Here is a 12,444-nt window from a genome sequence, read left to right as displayed (position 1 = left end):
TTTCATAATGTCCATACCTCGTCCGGAAAGCGGTCTTTGGTATGTCCTCCTCTTTAATCCTCAACTGATGGTAACCTGATCGGAGATCTATCTTGGAAAACACAGTTCTTCCCTGTAACTGGTCAAATAAATCGTCGATCCTAGGCAGTGGATACTTGTTCTTGATGGTTAACTTGTTCAGCTCCCTATAATCAATACACATCCTAAGGGACCCATCCTTCTTCTTAACGAACAATACTGGAGCACCCCATGGCGAGAAACTCGGTCTAATGAACCCCAAATCAAGTAACTCCTGCAACTGAATCTTCAACTCCTTTAACTCCGCCGGAGCCATTCTATAGGGTGTCCTAGACACTGGCTCCGCTCCTGGTACCAACTCTATAATGAAGTCAATCTCCCTCTGCGGCGGCAACCCCAGCAGATCCACTGGAAACAAATCCGGAAACTCACACACCAATCTAGTCTCACCCGGTCCAACTGGCACCACCCTAGAAGTATCCACAACACTTGCCAGGAATCCTATGCATCAGGTCCCTAACCCTTAAGGCTTAAATCATTGGTACACGCGGTCCACTAACTGACCCCACAAACACAAAGGGTACCTCCCTTTCTGGCTCAAAAGTCACCATTCTACACTTGCAGTCAATCGTTGCCCCATACTTGGATAGCCAATCCATCCCCAAATTCATATCAAAGTCATCCATCTCTAAATCAATCAGATCAACAGACAGTTCCCTACCATCTACCTCTACAGGCAATGCTCTAATCCACTTCCTAGAGACTACCAATTCTCCTGTTGGCAACAAAGTCTGAAATCCCCTAGCATACACACCACTAGGTCTACAAAGCTGATCTATCACCCTAGCAGATACAAATGAATGGGTAGCCTCTGAATCAAACAATGCAGTATACAGAGAACCAGCACTAGAGATCTGACCTATCACCACTGAGGGGCTAGCCTCCGCCTCAGTCTAAGTCAAAGTGAATACCCTGGCAGGAGCAAGACTGTCACTCTGCTTCTGCTCCTCCTTCTTAACTTGAGGGAAATCCCTCTTCAGATGGCTGGCACTCCCACAAACAAAGTAGGCCCTGATCCTACACTCACCCTGGTGTCGATGCCTGCACCGCGGACACATCGGAAAACTGCTCCAGTTATCACTGCCACCCTGACGGCCAGTGGAAGCACCCCGCGCCCTCCTATCTAAACTGGGAGGAACAAAGGAATCTGGGGCCTTCCTCTTCTGCTCACTAGAACCATCACCACAACTGAACCCAACAAAAGGAGGCACTGTCCTCCTGGCATCGCGCCTAACAGCATTATCCTTCCAAATATGATCTTCGGTCCTCTCAGCAGTAAAGGCCTTGTCCACAACTTGGCCATAAGTAGTAGTCTCTGGATCCAAGGTAATATTCACATCACGGGCGATCCTCACATTTAACCCCCGCACGAACCTATCCCTTCTTGCCACATCAGTCGGCACTAGATCTGGCGCAAACTTTGCAAATCTATCAAACTTTATTGCATGCTCAGTCACTGTCGACTGATTCTGGGTCAGGTTGATAAACTCATCAACCTTCGCAGCTCGTACTGCCACACTAAAGTACTTCTCATTAAACAGGTTTCTGAATTCTCCCGAGGTCATAACTAATACATCCCTTCTCTGAACTACCACGTCCCACCAGATGCGGGCATCCTCTCTGAACATGTAGCTAGCACAGGCTACCCTCTCATTCCCCTGAACTCACATAAAATCCAGAATTGAGGCAATCATATTAATCCACTGCTCTGCCCGTAGTGGGTCTGATCCACCCTCGAAGGTGGGAGGATGTTGCTTCCTGAACCTCTCATACAAAGGTTCCCACTTATTCTCCATAGCAGACTGCACTAGCACTGACGCTGCAACCTGCTGCACTGGCAGCCCAGTAACCTGAGGCAGAACCTGCTGCCTCAACTGTCGCAACTCTTCCTCTGTTCGCTGCAGTCTCACTTCCATCTCGGCAAACATCTCTTGCCAATTCTCTGGGGCAGGTGGAGGGTCCTGACCCTGGTTGTCATCCTCGGCCCTACTACTGCGAAGTCTAGCTGATTGTCGAGGCATCTCAACAAATATGCCTGCAACCAACGACGCTGTTCCTCAGGCATGATAACAACATCCAAAAACCACCTCCCAAACACATCAGTCATCCATAATAATATCTCATATAACATATAACACACAGCGGGCCATGCCCTAGCATCATGCATATGTTAACTCATTCATCATGCTCTATACAATATAAGCAGGCAAACAGGACATTCAAACACATTTTCAAACATATTAGCCAATCTTACCAACCAACCCTAAGTTGAGCCTTTCACTGACAGCGTGTGTACATGTTCGATCAATCTCCAGAACAAATAACCTTGGCTCGCTCTGATACCAAGTTGTAACGCCCTACTTCCTTAGAGTCATTACTGAGTTTGAAAACGTGCTTTCCACTCGCTAATCGAGATTTTAGGTCAAATAGTGTAATTAAGCCATAAACAGATGAAAAACTTTAGAAATAATAGTTTCCATAGAAAATCATAAAAGTTTTACACTTGGGATCCCAAAATACAATTTAGAAACATTTACAATACATAAACAGAACCAAGTCGACTAAACGACAAAATCTAGGTTTATTTACAATCATCTCCCAAAATCCTCTGGCTGTGGCAGCCAGGCTGGCCAAACATGTACACGCTGCCTCACGCCTGCTACACTCATGGTTGGTTGGCTTTCTCCTTACCCTTACCTGCACCATAAAGCATCTGTGAGCCGAAGCCCAGCAAGAAAACCCACAAACAGATAACATATGCAACACATATAACAAGCTTATAAACTGGCCACCAACGGGCTAAACATGTACGGCCTAGCCGTCCCAGGCATTTACCAAGCCCTGGGTTCACGAACCACGCCGTGAGGATATCCCAGGTATCCTTTTTAGGGACTCGTCCTGGCACCTCGCATTCCACGTGCTCAACGCTGCTCCCGGCCCCTTGCCGTTCTCGACCTTGCACTCAACGTGCTCAACGCCGTTCCCGGCCCTTCGCCGTTCTCGGCCTACACCGTTCCCAGCTCTTGCCGATCATTCACACACTACACCAAATACCCATTTCCATAACACATGAATATAATACTAATAAAAAAGAGTTATGTAAAAGTATTATATTGGGAACTTAATGAAAAAAAGGGTGGTAATTTATTTAGCCATCCCGCCACTTAGCTTTTTTTTTCATTTCCTTCAACATTTCTTCAACAAAGAACAGAGACCCATTTCCTTCAACATTTCGACACAAAGAAGAGACCCATTTCTTCGGCTTGGTACGGTCTTTGAACTCCTCACTCTCTCAAATCTCCTCAAAGGAGCCGGAGCAAGTGATGAAGCTAAGGGGAGGATCAGTGCTCGGGAAGAAGACGATTCTGAAGAGCGACCACTTTCCTGGCTGCCAGAACAAACGATTGTCTCCTCAAATCGATGGTGCTCCCAACTACCATCACGCCGAATCTTTACATGTTCATGGCATTGCAATTCATACCATGGATGGGATCCAAAATGTTCTCAACCACATTCATGGAAAGGAGGCTCAAGTTCTTTGGATGAACCTTCGTGAGGAGCCGGTAAATTCCTACATAGATCCATTACTTGTTAGGTTCTTCAGTTTCTATAACCAAATTCGAATTCCTAGGCAATTTCATTTTAGCTGTGTTTTCAAGTTCGCCTAACCTAAATTTTGGACTCACGAGCCTTTTGATGCTTTGACCATGCAAAAAATTTGGACCAAATAGTCCACTACTGCAAGTGGTTGTTCTCAACCAAAAAAATTTCTTTCTTTTCTTCAAAGAGGTAGTGTACATTAACGGACGCCCTTTTGTATTGCGTGATGTGGAAAGGCCTTTCTCAAACCTGGAATATACGATATGTTGTTATAAATTCCAGCCTTTTTTCGCTTGCAATTTGAGTTGTATGTTTTACTCCTATGTTTCTAAACTCCAAACATTATTGCCTTTTTATTCATGAACTCTAACATACGTCTTTAAGGCTATACCACTTTCTTCTTTCATGTAAGCAGGGTTTAGAGCTTTGGCGAAGGCTTTTCGAAACTTGAGAAGCTGAGCTTAATCTGGTGCTCTAACGTCTCAAGTTCTGGCTTAATTGCACTCGCCAAGAAGTGCTCATTTTTAACAGCTTTAGATTTACAAGTGATTTTTTGGTCTACTATACTTGAAATTTGAAGTGTTTTATGTGGGTCTTATCTGTTTCTGTTAAAATAAATGAAAATATATTCATCGTTTACCTCATTTTTCCCAAGTTTTTGTGACATATCATTTTGGTATGGTTTTCTTTAAGGGTTGCTATGTTGGAGATCATGGTCTAGCTGCTGTTGGTCAGTCTTGTAAGCAGCTTGGGGATTTAAATTGGTGATTTTGTGAGGCCTTAACAGATGTGGGTTTAGTTGAATTAGCTCTTGGTTGTGGGAATTCATTGAAAGCTCTTGGTATTGCTGCTTGTGCTAAGATAACTGATGTCTCACTGGAAGCAGTGGGCGTACATTGCAAGTCTCTTGAGACCCTTTCTTTAGATTCTGAGTTCATACTCGTTTTACTGTATTGTTTGCTCTTGGCATGGAGAAAGGCAGTCACAATGTAAGGTTTTTATAATTATAACAATTCTAGATATTATAATTTGATCTTTTTCTCTTGTTTTGTGAATTTTTTCATTTGATTCATTCTGATTATTTGAATGTTTTCTCTTGTTTCGTTTATGCCAATGATCCTTTCCCCAACTCAAGGGGTTCCTTCACAAAATCCAGAGTGGAATGGGTATTAGGTACTTTCATACTAAGAAACTTATCTGTTACTTTTTAAAGTACCGAGATTTAATTAACTTTTATTTCTTTGATGCTACTAGTGAGTATTTTAAGGATGAATTTAAAGCATGTACACTCTTATTTTATTTTTATCTCACTTTCTTTTTATTGAATTCTATTACTAAACTCAATGTATTATTGTCATATAGAGATTTCATCTCCTCATCCATGGCTGTAGGCCAATTTTTTCTGTCCTTACAAGCAATAGCACCTTTCTTAGATTTGTTCTCATTCACTTTCATTTCTGAATTCAACTGTTTTTTTTGTGGAAAATTCATATGCTTAGATTTGGCACCTTGGGAGAGTCCAAGCTGTCAATTATGGTGACTATTTTGGCCTAATTTAACTCCTAGTAGGATGATCGGCTTGTAATTTTTTCTATTAAATTCGGTTTTGCAGGCTGTAATTGAGGCCAATATCATTCACCCGCTTGTACATCTTCTCCAACATTCAGAGTTCGATATAAAAAAGGAGGCTGCATGGGCCATCTCTAATGCCAGTTCCGATGGCTCTCATGAACAAATCCAGTATATACTTGTGCTTCCTTTCTTGTTTACACATGCACTTCTGTTACAACCAAAAAAAAAAAAGAGAAAATATATAAAATTTGAGTTGACTCGTGTAATTTAATATATATATATATATAGATATAAGAACTTCTGGTCCTAATGCACTTCTGTTGTAGAAAGATTCATCTAATATATAGCTATTATAGTTGTAATGCATTTGGCATGACATTTCACTAACATGGACATTGCCTTGCAGATTTCTTGTTAGCCAAGGTTGCATCGGCCCACTCTGTGATCTCCTAAACTGTCCAGATGCAAGGATTGTAACTGTAACTGTATGCCTTGAAGAAATAAGAATTTCTATTTAATGACACATTTGGTATATATATTGTTATTAGCTTGTTGTTGTAAGTTGAAAGTGCTTGTTTGTCATAAAAACTTCTTTGTTCCCTTTCTTCTTTTATAAACTCCTTGCTCATTCACTTCGCTTATTAGGAGTTTTTTTCTTTTGTTTCATGCTACTTATTAGGAGTTTTTGTTTTTCTAGTTACTGTACTTATTAAAAGAGGTATTTTTGAGACTATATATAAATATAAATGTGGTATATTATTGATGGCTCTTATTACTCTTATATAAATATAAATGTGGTATATATATAAATCTATTCATGCATATGCTAAGAGTACAACAGCATAGTGTTATAAAAATATTTTATATTCTTTCATATGTTTACTATTTGTACTTCATTTATGATAACTAGAAGAACAAGGGTGGACATAGATGGATCCTGTATTGGTTTTAGAGAACCAAGGGGGCCAATTTTCGGTACATTTGTTTATGAGGAGGTATTTTATTAGTTCTCTTAAAGGTCTACTTAGTTTAGAATACTGTGTAAGGTATACAGAAATGCAAAATGATAATATATTTATAGCCATGATAATGACAATTGTAAGACAAAGTAAAGTTAAAAAAAATTATGATCTCATACTTTGAAATATGGCTTACTTTTCTTTTCTATTATTTCCTTCTTCTTCAATAATCAGTTATCATGCTATGGATTTCATTTTTTTTTAAATTAATTGTTTTTAGGGAACTGCATAGATATAAAGAGTATTTCAACTTGATTAAAAATTGGTTCCAATTCCAAATAACATTTTTTACCTCTGAAGAGCATTAAAGCTGAAGCCAAAGAAGCATGAGATTGAGAATTGTTTTCTGGGGAGTGGTTTTGAGGTGATTTCTGTTGGAAGAAAAAAGCTTGTTCGTTCTGTTCCAACAGAGTTGAACAAAGACCATTTCATAGTTGGTGAAATGGGTGAAGCTGAGAACAGTTCAGTGCTTAGAAGAACACTCAAGAGTCTTTGTGTTAGTAATGGTTGGTCTTATGGCGTTTTCTGGTGTTTCGACCAAAGAAATCCCATGTAAGTTTTTTCTTTTTGTTCGTTTTGTCTTTTCTTCTTTACACCACACTCCTTTTGTTCTTTTCTTAATCAATTCTATAACTTTTTTTAAAATTTTAAAATATTTTTCCCAGTCACATTTGAGATTTGTGTACCCATGGTTTTCTCAAATCAAGCATAGTTCTTTCTTATTTTCTTTTTAAAAGAATAACTCAAGTTGAGAAAATGAAAATGCTTTACATGGGTTTTTTTTTTAAATTATTTGGAGAGAAAAATAAAAAATTAATGTTGCTCAAAACCCATATTTTGTTTTTCTTAATCTGCATTTTTCACTCTGAGATCAAGCTTTGTGAAATTTCATTTAACCATTATAATAAGTTAGCATCATTAAGAAGATAATGGATTTGCAATATGTATTTTCTCAATATTAATTTAGCTAACTGTGAATTATGCTCTTTGGAATGGTCTCAGGCTGTTGTCTCTTGAAGATGCCTACTTTGAGGACCCAGTTGGAGCTGTCATTGAAAATATGCTATTAAAAGTCCATGTGCTTGGAGAAGGGTATGCCCCTAAACATTTGTTTTTTTCTGTATAAATGTGCCAAATGCATTAGAGAAAATATTTGTTTCTTTTCTCTAAAAAATAATAAAGTTGATTAGAGGAAAATAGAGGGCTAATGTTTGTTGTTTGTATATGTGTCAATGTAGAATTATTGGTCAAACTGCTTTAAATGGGAAGTACCAATGGATTCAAGCTGATGGGCGAAGTGAGGAATGGAATTCTTTCAAATCTACTGAAAATAAACACACATTTCAGGTATTTCTTCTTTCTTTTTCAGTTTTTAGAGTTGAAATCACATACATATGTTGAATTTTTTGAAGTTAGAATTCTTGTTATGTTTGCTTATTTTGTCAATTTTCTTTCACTCTACAGGATGATTCTGAGGTTTGCTATTAGTTTTCCTCTAGAATAAAGGTACAATTTTTTTCTTTTTGAGTACTTTAATTGAGATTAGTATGGTAGAAACTTGTGTTATAAATTTTATGGTTTCTTCTCATATGTTGTCAAAGTTGTTCAATTCTAGCTCACAACTCAGAATTATTAACAATCAAACTCACTTTGCAGACCATTGTGGTAGTACCGGTTGAACCATGAGGACTAGTACAGTTTGGATCTACTGAGAAGGTTAGATCACTTCTATGAATATTTATGCTTAACCGTTCGATTAGTGTTCTGTGATTGAGCTGTTAATTGATTAATGCTCTGCCATTGTTGTTACTGCTGCAGATATCTGAAAGATTGGACTTTGTGGATCAAACAATGAGGCTCTTTCAGGAAACCGAAAATCTTGATGTGTTTAGCACATTGGAAAATGCTAATTCATATGAAAAAGTATAAACCTATGACATAAATGGATTGTTTGCTTCCTTAATCTCATCCCAAAATTTGAGTAACGAGTTCACTCCAGTTTTTGGTGATGACAATTACAAACAGTTGGGGGAAAACAATTGCTCTGCATTGAACTCTAATCAATGCTCACCTTCTGTATCTGATATTCATTGCAAAAAATGAAGTTATTAGTCTGTTTTTCTGTTTGAGTTCAAATTATATTTTCTGTTTTTGTCATACAGTTATTAGTTAACTCCTGATATATTCTTTCCACTGCCTATGCCTGTTTTTATTCGTTGTTACTGGTTTCGAATTCAGGTATGTTAGCAGCGACTTTGGTAACCATCCTCTGTCTCATCTAATGGGTTCTGTCTTTGGCTGCGTATCCAATAAGAAGTGGAGCATTTTATAGATGTCTGATCCATGTCATCTGATATGATTGCCAGGATGATTTGATACGCTGAACAGACTAAGAACATCTTAAGTAATTGAGTTGCTGCTGTTGACAATTTGTGGTATCTAAAAGATGGAATACATGCTGTAGTCTTGAAAAAACTTTCAGAAAATGGTAAGAGCTATGTGGGTTTTACAGTTTTATTTTTGTATGATACTTCGAGCATTGATCTGTAGACTTATCTCAGTTTTTGGTTCAAAGTTTCAATTTTGAATTTTTCTTCTTTGAATTAAATTTGGTATTAAATCTGTAGACTAATTAGGCTCTTGGGCTTTCATTAAAATTTTCAACCTTTATTTTTAATACTTGTGCTCTGTAACTGTAAATTTTCTATATATAGGGAGCTTTGGAAGACAAACTATCCGCAACAGAGAGCCAACAAAAACCTTAGACACAGTATTAAGATGAGTAAGAATTTGACCTTATTTATTGATCCTTTATTTATATATATTTATCTTTCTAGTGGCCATCATTTACAGTGACAAACCTAAATTGTTTTTCTTGTTGGTCCCACTTACTAATGTTACTCAAATACTTAATGTTTGATATAAACAACCAAGAAGTTTCCAAACTTATGTTCTCTCATTGATAATTCAAATTGATTCGTGCTTTAAACACAACTGGAAATTTCTAGACTATAGACTGTAGATCTATGACTTCATATTTTCAAACAGTGGTTTTGACATTGGTCATGCCATTGCTGTTAATTTTTTGCTAATACGTTGTCATGGTTCATGCAGTTGTTCTCAGTAAAAAATTACACTTGTAATTCATGTTCTGAATTTATTGTCAAAAAGTATGTTACATAGTGTGATGTAAGCTGAACCTTTTAAAAATCTATATCAAATAAATCATGTGGAAGTTAATACAGTCCATCTGTTGCTTTTAGAAAATGTTATTCCTCTCTTTTGTACATGTGTTTAAGTATTATATATGTATACAAACAATTTTTTTTTTCTTCCTATACAACATATGTAAATATGTAAGAATAGTTCCTCTTTACATTTTCAGTGGATAAATTCTTCTTGGTTGTGTGTTTGGGTTATTAAATTTGAGTATAAGTTTTGGTCTATTAAATTTTAGTTTTTCTTGTTAGTGCTTTAAAAGCAGTTGAAATTCTGGAAGCATATGAAGGGACACTAGAAGATGATTTTCCTCCTGATAATGAACGTTGTGAACATGGGGAAATGCTTTTGTATAAGGTATTCTAAGTGGTATCTTCTGTATATTGTTTCTTATATTATATATTAATGTAGATCTTATAGGTGACTAGCTGTCTATTATGTTGATTTTTAGGCTTGCTTTTTTATATGGATTTTAGTTATTGTTAGGTTTTGTAGTTGTCTAGAAGTTTTGTGTGTATTGGAGCTGTTACTGGCTATTTATGTTTCAGGTTTTTCCCCACCTATTCTTGTGGTCTTTTTTTTAGGTTCCCTTGGTTTTCCCCACAGAAGTTTTTGCTTGCCTTTCAGGTAAGCTTTTGTTTAAGCGTGTGGCTGAGAAGCTTTTATTTTGACCCTCTTTTTGTCTTGAGCTGCATAAGGCCAACTGGTGACTAAATTGTCTTTGGAGTGCAGGTTGTAAAGCAACTACTGGGGTTGAACGCTGAACACCCAGATACACATCGTTGTTTAGTATGTATCTCTGTTATCTATGGCCATCGTGTTTGTATATGTTATTAGTTTGTGGTGATCTGTCTATTCCACTCGAACTTATTGTTAACTGCTCGAATAAGAGGAATAGCACGGGCTTCATAAAGGACCTCTAACAGCCATATTCACATTCTACTTGTTAATTTGGATGCCATACTTGATGCCCTATTGGCTACTTATGTTCTTAATAATAAAAGGACTTTTTTTTTACAATGTGCAGGTATATTGAGATGATTTCTTTGGAGCAATTCTTGACAACATTTGTAGTTGAGGCCTTTACAATGGAAGAATGTATTTCACTAATTTTTGTATACATATCTTGTTTTGTATTTAGTGATAAAGGAATCTGAATTGGGCATAAATTATGTTGTAATATGATTTCTTAAGCCTAGACTAGTAGACTAAATATTGTAATTACAGTTTGAGTAATTAATAAAAATCTATTTATGTTACCTTATTTGGCTTCAACTTTCATATTTATTTTCCTAGTTTTGTGTAAGTAAAAAAAGATTATGTTTCTCTAAGCTAATATAACACATGTGTTATACTAAAGTGTAGTATAACACAAAAAATGTGTTATACTAAAGTGTAGTATAACAAAAATTTATAAGTATTGAAATAACATAATTAAACACTTATCTATTTATTAAAATAACACAAAAATTGTGTTATAACACATCTGTATAACAATGATAAAGTGTTATGTAAAGTACCCTGACCTATGATAACATAGTCGGTCTTAACACATCAAAAAGTGTTATGGTATGTTTTGATAACACATTTTTGGTGTTATTAAAATCATTTTTTCTTGTAGTGACATAATAGCATACATAGCATAACAAGCAAGTACAGAATTCTAGCATATTCAATTAAAGGGCTACGCCCCGCAGTTCAAATACAATGGGCTCAGCCCTGCATACCAGTCCTATTCAAACAAGGGGCTCAGCCCTGCATACAAGCTCTATGGGAACAAGGGTTTTCTTACCTGAGTCCCGAGCTCTCCGAGCACTGATGTCCCGAGCACAGTCCTCTAACTTAAGCCTCGTCGAAACCCTAGTCACAACATATTAACAATATCCATCCATCAAGTTCTAATCCAATAAATAACTTTGAGCCATAACCTTAACCTTCAGGACCTTGAATTCTATCAATCCAGGTGATAAAATCCATCCCGAGCCTTAACCATTGAATTCCCAAGCCTAAACACCCTTAAAAATGCAGACTAGCACTAAGAGCCACGGCCCCACCCTCCAGAGTCGCGGCTAGCCTCAAAACAGAGGCTAGCACACCCCTGCAACACACACGGGCCGCGGTGCGCATGAACTCCTCGGCCACCCTCGGCCGCGTGTGCACAGGGGCCACAGCGCGCCCCTCCTAGGGCCGCGGCCCTCACCTCCGAACCCAGATTTTCTCACCATCTTTCTACACCTTTCCTCAAGCCAATTCACCCAAAACTTGGCTAACAATCCTAGATAACCAACACAATTATTTCAGCTCAATAACAGCACCAAAACCCCATTAAAATCTGCTCCAAAACCCAGCTAAGACACTCTAGACAAATCAAACTTAACCAACATGCAAACCCTAACAAACCAACAAAAATTATCATCATAACCTTTATAATTAAAGCTTACCTTTGCTGAATCCAATCTCTGAAGTTGATCCTTAATCCCCAAGCTCCTAGCTTCCAAGATTACTCAGTTGAAATCCTTCTAGCTTCTAGCTAGTTCCTCCAAGTTCTCCTCAAGCCTCCAAAGAGAAGATATCCACTTGCTTAGAGAGATAGAATGAGTCGGTTCCTTAAGTGTTCTGTATAGTTCTAAGGTTTGTTTTATTTAACTTAATCTATGTGGTTACCTCAAGGCTCGGGGTACCAAAACGTCCCCGAGGGAAAAATGGTAAATTTCCCCAATATTCCCTCCTAGACATTCTATCTTCACATATATCTCCAAATATTTATTTTCGTGTCCCGATAATACCATAACACACCTAGTACCCAAATTACCCCTTGACTCGCCCCGAGTCGGAATCTCAACCCCGTTGTAACTCTCTGGCTAACCGCTCCCCAGGACTGTCTCGGATCGTGCTGCACAGACATATCACATATATATAACATTTATCACATTTATCACACTTATGCCCCTAATAT

At 37.7% G+C, this 12,444-nt stretch overlaps 1 long non-coding RNA gene across 1 annotated transcript; it reads left to right on the top strand.

Moving 5' to 3' along the window:
• The first annotated feature begins 7,615 nt into the window (after positions 1-7,615).
• LOC133823581 (uncharacterized) lies at positions 7,616-8,356 on the top strand. Its single transcript, XR_009888426.1, has 2 exons — positions 7,616-7,985; positions 8,088-8,356. It is a non-coding gene; the product is annotated as an uncharacterized LOC133823581 (long non-coding RNA).
• Positions 8,357-12,444: the final 4,088 nt, after the last annotated feature.

Source organism: Humulus lupulus, chromosome 1, assembly GCF_963169125.1.
Source record: "Humulus lupulus chromosome 1, drHumLupu1.1, whole genome shotgun sequence".
Taxonomy (NCBI): domain Eukaryota; kingdom Viridiplantae; phylum Streptophyta; class Magnoliopsida; order Rosales; family Cannabaceae; genus Humulus; species Humulus lupulus.
The sequence above is the reverse complement of the archived record's forward strand: the minus strand, read 5'-3'. Positions and strand labels throughout refer to the sequence as shown.